Below are 15,384 nucleotides of genomic sequence, written 5' to 3'. Positions count from 1 at the left end.
AGTCACAGCTAGTAAAACAATCTGATGTTCTGACTAACTGAAATTCTGGGGTTTCTTTTATCATCCATTTGCTATCTTATTATCGATGGAGTTTGAAAAACTCTGGAACAAGTATAGATTAAAAGAAATGATCCAATATTAATCTGTCTTTCTTTACTGTAAATAAAATGAAGCCTGCAGTAGAATTTTTTATTTGCCTTATGTTTGATGTGTCCTTAAAAATTATGATTTCCATGTTCGGCAAGAACAATTATATGTCATTAGCTTGCTTTTGTATTTCTCAAAAAAAAAATTCAAAGTAGATTTTATGAAGCAAGGCATGCAAAGCAAAAGCCTTCCAAAGTTGCTGTATGAATAATGAAAAAGAAACACAGTTGTTTTGCAAGAATAGGAGAATTTATTATAATAAATTAATTCTGTGAAAACTTCAAGACCTTACGCATAGGTGACCAGATTAGCTTGAACATCAGCTGGCATATTTAAACATATGCAAGGAGTAATTTTCCCTTGTTCCCCAACTCCATTTAACATATCTACACTAGTGTTTATTCTCTCAAATGTTTAGTATTTGCCCACTCTAACTTCATTACACCTATCTGAGTCTTCAGGGTTTGATTAACTCCTACATGGAATGATTGCCTTCAGCTTATTTTTTTGAGGCTAAGGTTGGGAGTTAACCTGAAACTTTCAGCTGTTCAGCTAACCTGGAACATCCATATGAATGCCACTGGTGAGGACATTAGGGCATTTATAATGATGACAGAAGTCCCGTGCACCTTATTATAGAAATTGCATGTTCAACTAGCTCTTCTCCACAGGGAATATCCCCTCGGCCTTCTCCAGCATCAGGCTGCATCAATTCCTTTTGCATACAGCCTTTGACTGGAGTGAGTTCTGACTTTCCACTTCTACAAGCTGTGCACATTGAACCGGCATCTTAAAGGACACCACATGAACCTGCTCTCATGTTCATGCTTCCCAGGTGGCCACCAGGCATGGCCTGTCTGACACCTCCAGTAATAAATGTACAATCCTAAGGCTATGGAGCCTATTGCTGTGAACATTTTCAGTAAGATGCAATGAGACTCTTGTCATAGTTCCTACTATAAAGCATTTATAATTTTTCTGGAGGCAATTATCAAGTTCAGTGAAGGGGAACTGGGTTCTACATTATTTACATTGCAGAATTACATTCCTTGTAATTTTTATATTTTTCTAAAGCACAGGAAGACAGAAAAACAATGTTCACCTATTAGCAAATCCTTATTGTCCTGGTTTGAGCCAGCATGAAGCCAATTTTCCTTTTACTGATTTTTTTTTTTCCTTCAGTTAACTTGCTTTTAACTAGTCACGGTGTGTTCCAACTAAAGCTGATAAGACACTGGAATGTTTTTCTAACTGCTGAGTCTTCAAGGTTGCACCTTCACTCTGCCAGCTCAGACACTACGAGGAGATCTGTGACCCCCCCCATAGGAGGCTGAGTTAGACAGACAGCAAAACTGGCCAGAGATATTCCAATCCATATATTTACGTAAGCTCAGAGGAAGGTCAGAGATGACAGAAGACAACCTCCTTCCTGCTTCTTCTTTCCCTTCTCTTCCATCCATGGCCGGTGTCCGGGGAGGACTCCGTCCATCCATCACCACCCAGGCTCGAGCTCTCCTGACCCTCATCACTCTGTGCTCTCTGCAGCAGCAGCTCCGGAATTTCTTGGGACTGTTCCAGCTCAAGGGGGTGCAATGGGTAGTTGTATATATTTTCTTATATCATTAGTGTTTAATTAAAGCTGTGTAGTTTAGTTTTCAATCCAGCCAAGTCTCTCTCTTCTTCTCTCTCTCCTTCCCTACCTGGGGGGCGGGGGGTGGATCAGGAGCGTTGTTTTCGAACCGGAGTCAAACAGTGACACTTATGAAATAATGAATCTCCATATTAGTTGACATGTACCTCTTACTGTATAGACAGTGCTTACTCACAGCATTTTTTATCCCATACCTCCTTCTTTTACAGGAAAATGTCTTCTAGGATGCAAGCAAAAAATAGTGCACTTTAGGATTTGCCCTTCTTTTCTAGCACTGCAGATCTGCTGCCTTCTATTTGCCCTGGAGAAACTTTAACCTATGCTTCCTACTCTCCACAACCAGGTGAGTGTCCTTTATTGTTATTTTCTCAGTGGAGAAACATCTCACTCTTGCTGAAAAAAAAGTTGCCTAACCTTTCATAAAATATTTGAAAATTCACCAAGATGTAGAGAAGTGGCAATCCATGACTCAGACATTCAGCACATGGGTAAGAGTCCTGAGACCCAGTCCTGCCAGCAAAAACTGTTGATCATGTGTGAAGGGAAACAGCAATAGAAAGACTTGATGGAATCCAAACCAGACTAATCTCATGAGTGGTGGGAAATGTGGATCCTCTCGGGAAAAAAAGGAAGGAGCTCTACATCCCAAGTGAGTGTTTAGTCCCTTAATCAGTGTCAGCTCACAGGATATTTCCTAGCAATTGTGTTGCTGTTTTATGTGTCCTTTCCTTACATTCATCTTTTTAAGGGTATTTTTACTTGTTGAAGTCATTGGGATCTCACGCTTTCACTCAGCATTAACTAATGTATTTTTCCACCTCTGCATCAGATGTATTGCTCTGTCTCACACATCATCAGTCTTCCTGCCAAAGTTGATCCACTTTAAGCCCCTGTATAACTTTTCTAAGTAGTCTTCAGGCAGCAGTATCAAACAGTATTACTTTATGGTAAAAGTAGGATTAGGTCCTACCTATAGGGCCTTGAAAATGAGTTTTAAGACCAAGTAAGATCATAAGATCAAAACATATTGTAACTAGAAGGTTGCAAAATGAGGTTAACTGCACAGAAGGTAAGCAGGAATTTCTGTCAAGCAAAGAAGGACTCTTAAATCCACTTTTCCAAGACAATCAAGTTAAATTGTTACATAAGTCACCTTTTTCCAAGCTGAAGTCAGCATTAGTGTTCTTGCAATTTTTACACACACAGAATCTTTCCTAGGTGTTTCCTAGTAGCATTAAGATACAACAAAGGAAAATTATACTTAGACATCCTAAAAGATGTTACATTTATCGACTTGCCTATGGTCTTTACACTTGAAATTGAAGGCCAGAAGCTCCTTTATCAGATGGTTTAGAATTTTTAATATCAGCAAGAAATACAGCAAGGAAAATTAGGTTAGTTTTACATAGTTGCTTGACTTCATACAGACACTAACATCACTGCAATCAGAAAACTATTTATATTTTTTTCAATGGAAACAAGTCTACATCTTGCATAGATTCCCTCAAATGCTGCAATATATTGATATAAATATTTTGTATCATTACAACAAAAATCAGATTTGTTAAAAAGCCTTGCTGCCTTCTAGAAGTTTTAAAAATAGGAACAGACTCATGTATGTGCAGGAAGGACTGTCCTAAAGTATGAATCATGACTTCTAGAAATCCATTTAGGTACAGATTGCTATTGTCTTAAAGAACTTTTATGATAATTAAATCTTGTCTTGAAAAAAGTGCTGCTAACTCAATGAGAAACTTATGTTCTACTTCCTTCCACTTGTACCTGATATTCTGTGCCAATCACTGAAAAGGTATGAAGTTATATGTCCTTGTTGAAATGTTTCAAGTCTTTTTTGCCAAGATAATCGATAATGCTTCTGGGTAACCCCCTGCCTATGATGGCCTCATGATGAATAAAAGTCACTTCAGAGGCCACCTGTACAGCCTGGACCATCTGAGGTAGTTTCACTTCTCACATTTAAGAGTGGAGAAAGGGAAGTCAAAGCTCCTTAGCAAACCAAACTTGTGTAGTGAACAAAGAATTGTAGCTTTGCAGCTGAACAGAACTGGTGAAACAAATAAACCTCAAATGTCTTAGCAGTTCATGCACTTCTACAAAACTAAATCTGCAATTATGTTGACAAATACTTCATACTAGCAACTAGGATCTGCTATATACGTAATTTCTAGCCCATAAAACTGTAAGAAAAGACAATATCAGAAGCATCAGAATTACTCTGTAGATGGCACAAACTCAATTATAAAATTACTGGGCACATTTTGCACTGCTGTAATTGCACAGATGCAATGGAGAGTGAAATCCAGTGTTTTTCCTTTTCCAAATAAGGGCACAAATTTTTTAGAAATTGATTTTGTCTTATTTCCCCGGAGCTCCTTGAAAAGTATTGCAATGCTTGATATTCAGATATGTGTTCTTAGGCACCTTGTTCAATACACGCGGTTATTAATTATCTCTAATTTATCCTCTGGTTTTAATACCGTAATTATGGCTTACCTGTGCATTGTCTAATGTGGGTAAAGTTATATTTGCTGTAGCTATTCTAATAGTGAATTTGCATAACTTCAGCTTTTAAATTGTTTGTAAGCAGTAGATTTATCTTAGAATTTGCTGTTTTCCAACCCCCTGAGTTCCTACATAACATTTAAAACAGTGGTTTAAGTGCTGTCTTTTACTTCTTCTACTAAAAATATTCCTCAGCATGCTTACACTGCTTAAATGGCTAAAGTAACCACTGGTTTAAATGCTCTAGAAATAATGATACAACTATCATGTCTATAGATCACTAATAATAAGTCCTGTATGTATCTCTAAATCTTCATTCACCTCAGTTAATTGGGGTTTGGAAAATGTTATTTTTTTCATGTGGGGATATTCTGACTTGAGTAATTACTGTTGCAATTTCCACTCTAATATCACCAACCCCATTATAAGCAATAAAAAGCCTCACAACAGCCTGTTGAAGGAAAAAAAAAATATATCCTTGTTGAGTGTCGTATGAGAAGAAGATATATGAGACAGAATACTATTCTGAAACAGTATCTTAATCACCTGTCTGTTACCACAGGAGAGGCAAAAGCTTACCTCAATAATTATAACTCAGTATCGTTAAAACGAAATAAATGTTTCTAACGTGTTAAATAATTTGCAAAACATTTTTACAAGTTTTGTTGTAATTTGCCTTCAGACATTACTGTGACATAGTTGAACAGAAGTTTCACACATAAAGCAATTTAAACCATTTCTGTGGCTGTATTATCTTCCAAGAAACATGATCAAGTACCTAAAAGTCAGAGAGCAGAAAAAAACCAAACACCAGGCAAGCAGCTGCCCTGATTTAGATGTGTATCTAATTACTAGACTTCTCAGCCAGTGCCCTCCAAGCAGCTTTAACAGAGACAATTTCCCTCTCTTGGCTTCTGCTCTGCTTGTTTCCAGCCAGATAAATTTGTTCCTGATCAAAACATACAAACTCCACCACAGATCACCTGTGGAGTCAGGTAACTGCTTTAGGTTGGCCCAGCCTATTCATCACACTCAGGCTTCTTTCACAAAATAAGCCAATAACTATAAAAAAGTTATTAAGTTTGTTTACTTCTTTCTCTCGGGATCTAATTGACTGGATAAATCCCTTTTAATCTGCTACCTATCTTCAAACCTTTGACAATCAAACACCTAGAATCAGAAGTAAAATACCCACCAGGAAGACTGGCACTTCCTCACCCATCCCTCCCAGCTGCAAGGCACTTTCCTGCCTCACAGCAGCTCTCAAGTTGCAGAATGAATTTCAAAGAAAACCTCAAACCTCTTGCAAAGCTCTAAGGAAAATGACCCAAGTGCATCAGGCTTTGCAGCCCCTCGGTAGGATCTCAGTTGCTGGGAGAGCCTGATACAAGAGCTTATTCTGCTTGCTAAGAAGGGAAGATTTTCACTCCTGAATGATCCAAGCCAAGCAGAACAAAAATTTGCAACAGTGTGTCACACAGGACAGCATCCTTTGCGAAGTTTAGGAAAGCTTTCTGAGGGGCCAGTGTTCTTAGTTGGTGGGTACTTCACAGAAACATGGTCTTCAGGGAGACTTACAGCAGGGCTTTCCACCACCTCCAGTTTACAAGGTTTTCAAGGACAGAAAAAAAATAATCTCCACATGGGCAATGCACATTGTCTGAGGGAAATAAAAGTCCTCTTAGAAGTGTTTCAAAATGTCTGGTGACTTTCCTTAATATTAGAAATTAGTACATTTTTAACCCAACTATGTGGCAGTTTATTTCCAAGCTCTATTTCTCCTAGTCATTTTATTTGCAAAGCAGCACCTGCAGGTACAAAACATTATTATTTATAACTCAGCTCTCTGCCACATAAACCCCCATTCTGCCAAATCCCTTACAATACTGTGCAACGAAACAGAGCAACTAATGCTGAAAATCTAATTTTACCTAATACATGCAGCACTAAATGAGGTTATGATCATGGCTGCTTTTACTTCTCTGTGTAAGCTGCAGCAAGGGACTTGGTCCTTCAGTATCTTTCCCTCTTCTGTACAAAGCAGAATAAGAAGGCTCATGTAAATGGGGCAGAAATTCAGATTAAAAGTACAAATAGTCCAGAATTTCAGAACTAAATTGTCTGAAATGCTGATGCTTCGATCCAGCTACAGAATAAAGCACAGCTCTGCATTGTGGTACTCTTGGAACCGCAAATATCTTGCCTGCATTAGGAATGCTTTCTGGGGATTGCTGAAATCTATAAAAGGCTCACTGGGAAATAAAAGTCTTACTTGCAGAAAATATTTGGCTTGGTAAATTGTTCTTCCAGGACAGAAATGAAAATGTAGCCAATATGTGAGCAACAGAGATTCAGAAATGTTCTGGATGAGCAATGGAACAAACCAGCAGTTTGTCCAATCTAGACAAAGTCAGCATGTCAGCTGGTTTGATGGTCTCCTCTTCCAACTAAATCCCACTGACTAGCTGGAAAAAATTTCTCAAACCTAAAATGCTTCAGTAAAAATCACAACCAGCACAATCTGGAACTGCTTATTGTCTCGCATAATCAAAGCCAACTGTACAATTTTCTGTTACAAAAAGCACCCTGAAACACTTCTGAGACCAGGTCACATGGTAGATAATTCCAGTAAATATATGAAGTCCAGAATAAAACTGAGTAATGAACTGCCTGGAGCAGTCAGGCTGCACCAATGCATACTCACTATCTCAGAGTCATTTTATCTAACTCTTTCTGTGGAATAAAGAAAATTAAGCCAAAACTGCTCCCTTCTTCCTATGTAAATGTAACTAGTTCTCTAAGACAAAATTACTTAATTATCATGCTTTTCTGCAAACCTGCCTGCTCTGATACTTGAGCATAAATTCCAGTAGTCTTAGAATATCAAGTCTCTTAATTAAACTGAAATTGACCTTGACATTCCAGGAAATGCTCTTGAAAAATACATTTTCACAAAGACTGAGTACAAACACAGCCTGTCACTCTAAAGGTGAATAATGCCAAATAGCCTAGAAGTGAGGCATGCCATTTCTGAAAGCCGGGAGTTAAAACAGGAGCATTACTGTAAGTCATTTTTGTTGCAAAGGTTATTGATTAGCAGAGTCTGACTGTGATTTGTTCAACCAATGATAAAACTTCACCTTAAAGCAACAGGAGCACCCAGTACTATAGCTGGAGCCAACAGCATTGGGCTCCTGCCCAGTGAAGTATTTCAGAGAAAAATGTTAAGCGAGTTTCTGAAAAACAGCTTCAGTTGGGTTTTCTTTCTCTAAATCTAGTCATGATGCTGCTTAATGTTTTACTCCAAAATCCTTGGCTTAATGGAAATAATTTTATACCAATTACTCATCTAGGATGTGTTAGTATTACCCCAATATTGGTAATTAGCTTTTGTTAACTTTATTACAGCTTAGGCAATCTTGTAAAAAAGATAAATAAAGTACAAAACTGATAGTGATGGGATGAAATCAAAAGCATTAAAAATTGAAATAATAAAAAATGGAATCTGTGTATTTAGCTAAGTGTATTTATTATTACTTTTGTCACTGAGCTCTATATTACTGGAAAATTCCCAACATTTTCAAAGGTAAGCAAACATGGCAAACTAAGCATATAAAATATTGTTTTTTCTTGCAGCTTCTTTTCTTTTCTTTTCTTTTCTTTTTCCTTTCCTTTCCTTTTCCCTTTCCTTTCCTTTCCTTTCCTTTCCTTTCCTTTCCTTTCCTTTCCTTTCCTTTCCTTTCCTTTCCTTTCCTTTCCTTTCCTTTCCTTTCCTTTCCTTTCCTTTCCTTTCCTTTCCTTTCCTTTCCTTTCCTTTCCTTTCCTTTCCTTTCCTTTCCTTTCCTTTCCTTTCCTTTCCTTTCCTTTCCTTTCCTTTCCTTTCCTTTCCTTTCCTTTCCTTTCCTTTCCTTTCCTTTCCTTTCCTTTCCTTTCCTTTCCTTTCCTTTCCTTTCCTTTCCTTTCCTTTCCTTTCCTTTCCTTTCCTTTCCTTTCCTTTCCTTTCCTTTCCTTTCCTTTCCTTTCCTTTCCTTTCCTTTCCTTTCCTTTCCTTTCCTTTCCTTTCCTTTCCTTTCCTTTCCTTTCCTTTCCTTTCCTTTCCTTTCCTTTCCTTTCCTTTCCTTTCCTTTCCTTTCCTTTCCTTTCCTTTCCTTTCCTTTCCTTTCCTTTCCTTTCCTTTCCTTTCCTTTCCTTTCCTTTCCTTTCCTTTCCTTTCCTTTCCTTTCTTTTTTTCCGGCCATTGTACTGAAAGTCACTGGTTAATGAATCAATTCGTATTGCATTATCTGAATTAAAGCTTGCTTTCGTTCTAGTCAGAAATTAAAATAGATTGCTAAGAAATTTCCAGTGTAAGATGTATTTGTCACACTCACTGTCTAATTTCACAATGACCCATGGCGACATAGTGCAGTTGGACTACCACAGAACCTTAGAACTGGACAAGGTCTCATTAGAAGTTCTTACAAAGAAAGCAGTGCTTTTACAGAATAACAAAGCAGCAGCTCTTCCTCTCAAAACAGCTAGTAAAATATCCTTTTGAGAAACTGTGATAAATACCTGCAATTTAGATTCATGTAAATCCTCCTTGATTGACTGTAATGAGTCTCCATTTGTCTTGTAAACTGAATTCTTAATCACTGTGTTCAAAATGACATCAGGTTATTACAGTGTTCAGTATGTCTAAAACAGAAACCTATTAACTGGCTGATTTGCAAGCCTGCAGGGACTCAGAATCTGTATTAAATAATACATTATTTATATTTCTGGATTGTGGAATTGGCTCCATATGGGTCTCTGTGGTTTATAGAACAAGTTGCCAGTAATGAAACTTTCCACCACTGACCATTGGTGGCTTCCAGCTGACATTCAGCTGGAGAAGGTGAATTGTGCAGAAACACAGCTTATAAAATTTTAAGAGATGAAGGCTTCTTGTGAGTTTTGGAGGAATTTAGGCATGCAAATCATTAAATCTGATCTTGGAAAACTCTGGTTCACCTGATACATAGTCTTGAGAGGTCCTTGTTCTCACCAATTTATTCTGATGTCCCCCAGGCACTTAGAGATGCTGAGGATGGCCCATCTGGGTGAGGAGGAGTTCAGCACCTAATACACTCCTGTCTTGTCAGGTCATTCTCTCACCTACCAGTCCTTGGTGTAGCTTCCTAAGAGTCTGTGTCACTTATGTGAACAGGAAAGTTCCTTGCAAAAAACAAAATCCATTGTGTTTAACACAGAGCTGAAAGTGCCAGTGTTGGTTTTTTGTATGACCCATCAGCAAGTGAAGCAGTGATCCCAGACACAGGAAAGGAGGTCCCTTGTATTCTCTGCGTGGCAGGGTAAAACAAGGCCAAAGACTTAATCTTTCCATTGACCATCCAGTCCAGAAGACTGGGGTCTGTTTTGCACAGGGCCTCCTCCAAATCTCTCCTTGTGAATCTGTGAAGAAAACTGTCTGCAATTGCTTAAAGCAGGGAGAAACACTGTGTTCTCCCCTGGGCTACAAAACTTGCTTGTACATTTTCTCCAGAGGCTGTTTGTAGCAGCAGAAACCTCTCCTGTGTGACTGGGAGAGGTACAACTGTGCCATATGACTCAGCAATGTCTATTTCCACTAACCAATGCCACCAGGGCTCCTGCCAGAAATGTCATAGAATCATAGAATCATCCAGGTTGGAAAACACCTTCAAGATCATCAAATCAAACCACCCTCCCCTACAACCCTTAACCATTAAACCATCTCGCAAAACACCATGTCCACCCATTTTTTGAAAACCTCCAAGGACAGTGCCTCCACCAGCTCCCAGGTCAGCCTGTTCCAATGCCTTACCACTCCTTCTGTGAAGAAATTTTTCCTAATATCTAATCTGAACCTTCTCTACCGGAACTTGACCCCATTTCCTCTTGTCCTATCACTGATCAGTAGGAAAAAGAGGCCAACACCCACCTCACTACCACCTCCTCTCAGGTAGTTGTAGAGAGCAGTGAGGTTTCCCCTCAGCTTCCTCTTCTCCAGGCTGAAGAGCCTCAGCTCCCTCAGCCTCTCCTCATAAGACCTGTTCTCCAGACCCCTAATCAGCCTAGTTGCCCTTCTCTGCACCCTCTCCAGCACCTCCATGTCCTTCCTGTACTGCAGTGCCCAAAACTGCACACAGTGCTTGAGATGCAGCCTCACCAAGGCCGAGAAGAGGGGCAGGATCACCTCCCTGGTTCTGCTGATCACATTGTTACTGTTGTAGACCAGGAAGCTGGCTTCTTGGCCACCTGGGCACCCTGCTGGCTCATGCTCATCTGGCTGTCAACCAGCACCCCCAGCTCTCTCTCAGCCAGGCAGCTCCAGCTGCTCCTCCCCAAGCCTGTAGCACTGCTGGGGTTGCTGTGGTCAAAGTGCAGGACCCAACATCTGGCCTCATTGAAACTCATGCAAGTGGCCCCAGCCCCTCGGTCAAGCCTGTCCAGATCCCTCTGCAGAGCTTTCCTGCCCTCAAGCAGATTGACACTCCCACCCAGCTTAGTGTCATCTGCAGACTTGCTGGGGGTGCACTCTATCCCCTCATCCAAGTCATCAATAAAGCTGTTAAACAGGAGCATCCCCAGCACTGAGCCCTGGGGAACACCACTTGTGACTGGACACCAACTGGATTTAACTCCACTGAACACAACTCTTTGGACCCAGACATTCAACCAATTTTTTATCCAGCAAAGCATGTGCACATCCAAGCCAGGAGCAGCTAGCTTCTCTAGCAGAGTGAAATAAGAGAACAGATACTCCAGTTTCCCTGTTCTCCCATTTGCTGAGACAAGCCAGGCTATCCAGACCATATTTCAGTTTAAGTAATTATGAAGGCCTCAGATTGTTAACTGATTTAATCAATACCCATTTTTGCCATATTTTTAATATTTTTTGATACATTGCTCTTCGTCATGTGTGAGCATGACTGCAAGCCTGTTAATCAATCAGATATGCCAAAAAACAGGTGCCAAAGGGAAAACAAATAAAGGATTAAAATCTATCCATCAATACATCTACCTTCCTCCAGGCCTCCAGTGATCCTCATGGTCAGAATCTCTCAAAACAATCACAGTGGGGGTAAAAAGGGAAGAGAAGAAATTATGGTTGAGTCTATGATATTTATGCTTTATGTTGCTTATTGTTATTAATTGTTTATTGATGTTTATTTTCTCCATGATACGCAAGAGATTTTTCTCTGCTACAGTATCTATGCCTTCATGCATAGTTTGGTTACTCTGTGAGATCAAACACTGTGGTACATTCATCATCTTTCAAGTGACTGAGGATAATGAAGGAAACTGAAGAAAAAACAAAATGAGACATTGGAAATGAACTTGTAGTTTGTGTCCCAGAGCTATTTTGTTACAATGATTATCCTGCATTTCCTTCAGAAATAGCAAGCTGCTCACTTAATCCCACAGAAACAGAGACAAATAATTTAAGATATCCAGGGGCTGGAGGATAAATAAGGCATGGTCAGCAGTTGTGTATAAAAGGACAACCTCAATAGGGTACCAGCACTTTAAAGTCTGAACATCTTAGAGACCAGGAGACACAAAGTGCTTCCCATTTCATCTATCAGTCAGCCTCCTGGCTAATAAATCCTTGACAAATGCATGCCCCAGGCATTTGGCAAATACCTGCAAAATGGAGTTTGAGGAGGGACAGTCCTGCACAATTTTCTTTTGAACACATCCTGCAACATGTGCATCCTACTGCAAATTCCCTGCACTGGGAATTGATTGTCACAAGTAATCTGGACACGCATAGCCCTCAAGAGCATAACCTAACCTGTGAGATCATGGTAAGGGAGATGGATCTGTGGAAAGCTGATGGGCTAAAATGACAACACTTGGGCAGTGTGACAGCTCTTCCAGTCTCTGCTGAAAGCATGCACAGGTTCTTTACCCTCAGCTGAGCACTCTGGAAAGAGAGAAGCCTACTGTCTCTCAAAGCTGACAGTGGGAAGTTTTACTCAACAATACTAAGCAGAAATAAATAATCTAATGGTGAGTACCTGCTGGGATGCAGCATACTTGGTTAGAGATTGTAATTATTACACAGTGACTGCTGTGCTTTTATTTCTTGCTAATTTTGTTTTGGCTCATCTTCTCTGACTTACATGCAGAGAAGTTCTCTAACACAACAATAGTGTGAGTTACAGAAAAATCTGAACAGCCTATTTTCTGGTAAGTGAGGCTGTACTCAGAAAAGTGTTTCTTCAGCTTTCTTAGGAATTTTCTTATAAAATATGGTCATTTTAGCTTATTTTTTAGAAAAGATTACTAAAATGTCAGTCCTTCAAACTGAACACTGTGTTGGAATATCAGCACTGTGATTTTCATGCTGAATATATTGATAGGATTCATACCACCAATCTGTGGGCACAGCTGGGCTTGGCTGCTCTTGAGGTCTATATAATCACCCAATCTGTGACAACGCAGTGTACTTCTAAGTAAGGAATAATGAAGACCAGAGCACACAAGCATAAAATAATCTGCCTATCTCCCACAGAAGGTCTTACTTAGCCTGGATACAAAAGCTCTTAGTCTCCAAAGCACAAGAAATTGAAATCCCTTCTAAAATGAATTTATTAGATCAGCTCTGGGTGAAATGTAGCAACTATGTGGAGCAGGGAATACATACTCAAAGGAATGGAAGGAGTGCACTGAACCTTGTAAAGGAAGCTGCCTGAGTAGCAAGACAGTCAGAATTTAGAATAAATACAATACTCCTCATCATCGATTGTTCCATTCCTGGGAAAGCAACTTGCGAAGTCCTAACATTTTTCCTTCACATCATCAGTACCATCATCCGGCAGCAATGACACTGTTAGCAGCACCATTAACCTTCTATGACCTTGGCTTAATGGTGCTGAGTCAGATCCAAAGAGAGCACAGCTGCCTGAAGCACAACCACACCAGAATCGAGGTGCCCAAATTCAAGAATGCATCCCTGCAAAAATCCCTCTTCCCCACTGTAAAAGCCAGCACCTGCTGCTTTGCTGCTGGTGATACCTAGGCTGGCCACACTTGTGGAACTTGACTTGCAAGTGTACTAAAGTCCTGCATGGGCACTGCAGTCGTCCCACCACTTTCTTCCTTCTGGTGGGCAACGGCCTGGGCCAGCAGCCCAGCCCAGCACTCACCAGCCACTGAAGGTGCCAAGTGGGGACATGAAAGAGGCCATGACACCTCCAATTCAGCATGCAGAGGTAGCTTTGCCTACCAGCTAGGCCATGGCAACCAATCACTGCCTTCACTAAGAACAGGAGCAATAGGGAGAAGTCTCCTCTGCTTCTGCCTTCTTCTGTTCTTGTTGACAGTGGCAGATCAGCTGGCTGCTGGTGGGGAGAGACAGACATGGCCTTAAACACAAAATGTGTGCATGGGTAACTACCTAAAGAAAATTAGTAGAAGCTGCTTTTTCCAATCTCTTATTTTGTCTCACCATAAATTTGGCTGGAGCTGGGCTCAGTGTAAGCCCGGAAGAGAGGGAAAGAATGAGATAAAAGAACCTGCCCGTGGTCTAGGCTGAGGAGCTGCCCTTGGAGACAGACAGCCCATACTCAAGACACCAAGGGATACTTACGCATTTTGCATGAGAAAGCACACTGACAAAGGGTATAAACAAGCTAAGCCCCTTTGTGGAGTTGATTAGTATTTTATAGCACCAAGACTGCACAAACAATCCCCTTGCTGGGATTTACTTAATTTACCTAATGATGCAGAAAAGAATATAGACCACATCTTCCCCAGGCTGTGATGAATCTTCAAGGCTGATGGATTTTATTTTGCTGAAGGAAGTGACACTTCAGAACTAAAGCAATTTCAAGGCTCCCAATATACCTTTGTTTATCTCTTGTATTTAAAATCGTGTTAAATCCAACTCTTTAAATTATATACGTTCCAATGACAATCAGAATCATAGAATTGGCAGATTTGGAAGGGACCTCTAGAGACCTTCTAGTCTAACTCCCCTGTTAAAGCAAGATCATGTAGTGCACATTACACAGGACTGCATCCAGGCAGGTTTTTAATATCTCCAGAGAAGAGGACTCCACACCTTACCTGGGCAGCCTGTTTCAGTGTTTTGTCACCCTCACTGTAAAGTTTTTCCTCATATTTAAACAGAACTTCCTGTGTTCCAGCTTGTGCCTGTTGCCTCTCGTCCTATCACTGGGAACTACTGAAAAGAGCCTGGCTCCATCCTCCTTGCACCCACCCTTTAGATACTTGTATGCATTAATAAGGTCTCCCCTCAGCCTTCTCTTCTCCAGGCTAAAGAGTCCCAGCTCCCTCAGCCTTTCCTCATAAGGGAGATGCTCCAATCCCCTCCAATCCTCAATCATTTTTGTTGTCCTCTGCTGGACTCTCTCTTGCAGTTCCTTGTCTCTCTTGAACTGGGGAGCCCAGAACTCCATGCAGTATTCCAGATGTGGCCTCACAAGGGCAGAGTAGAAGGACATAAGGGCTGGACATGATCTTTGATCTGAACCTGTGTTACCATTCATTCATCAGCTGTCCCAGTTGCCAACATCCAGACACAGCCCTTAAAGCATCCCTTAAATGTATTGCTTAAAACTTTATAATGTCTTGGCACGTCTCTGCAAAAAAAAATCAGTCAGTAGCTTTTAAAAGATGTTTGCATCTTCCTACAAGTCAGGCAGGTGCGATTGTCAAAAAACAAGCAACGGTAGTCATGTACAGTGTTTTATTGCTGTTACTAATATATTAATCATAGCAAATTAAAATATTTAATGTGTAATAACGTCATCAAAATAAAAAGACAGTGGGTGGGGTTTTATTAAGGCAAATGCAGTACCTCAGGTAAGTCCCTTTAAACAGGACACTGCTCACTGTTGGGAGCCCCTGACTCACTGGCAAAAAACAAAAGTAGCTCAAGTGGCAGACTTCTCTGCAAGTGAAAATAAGAAGTCACTTCTCTTTTGAACATGGATTCAAACTATAAGCAAGTCAAAAAGTCCAGGCAAAGCTGTAAATCAGGTTCTGATCTTATAACTATCGGAGCCACAATTCAATACTTCAGCCTGTGC

Source organism: Chaetura pelagica, unplaced genomic scaffold (genome assembly GCF_000747805.2).
Source record: "Chaetura pelagica isolate M959 unplaced genomic scaffold, ChaPel_1.0 scaffold954, whole genome shotgun sequence".
Taxonomy (NCBI): Eukaryota; Metazoa; Chordata; class Aves; order Apodiformes; family Apodidae; genus Chaetura; species Chaetura pelagica.
The sequence above is the reverse complement of the archived record's forward strand: the minus strand, read 5'-3'. Positions refer to the sequence as shown.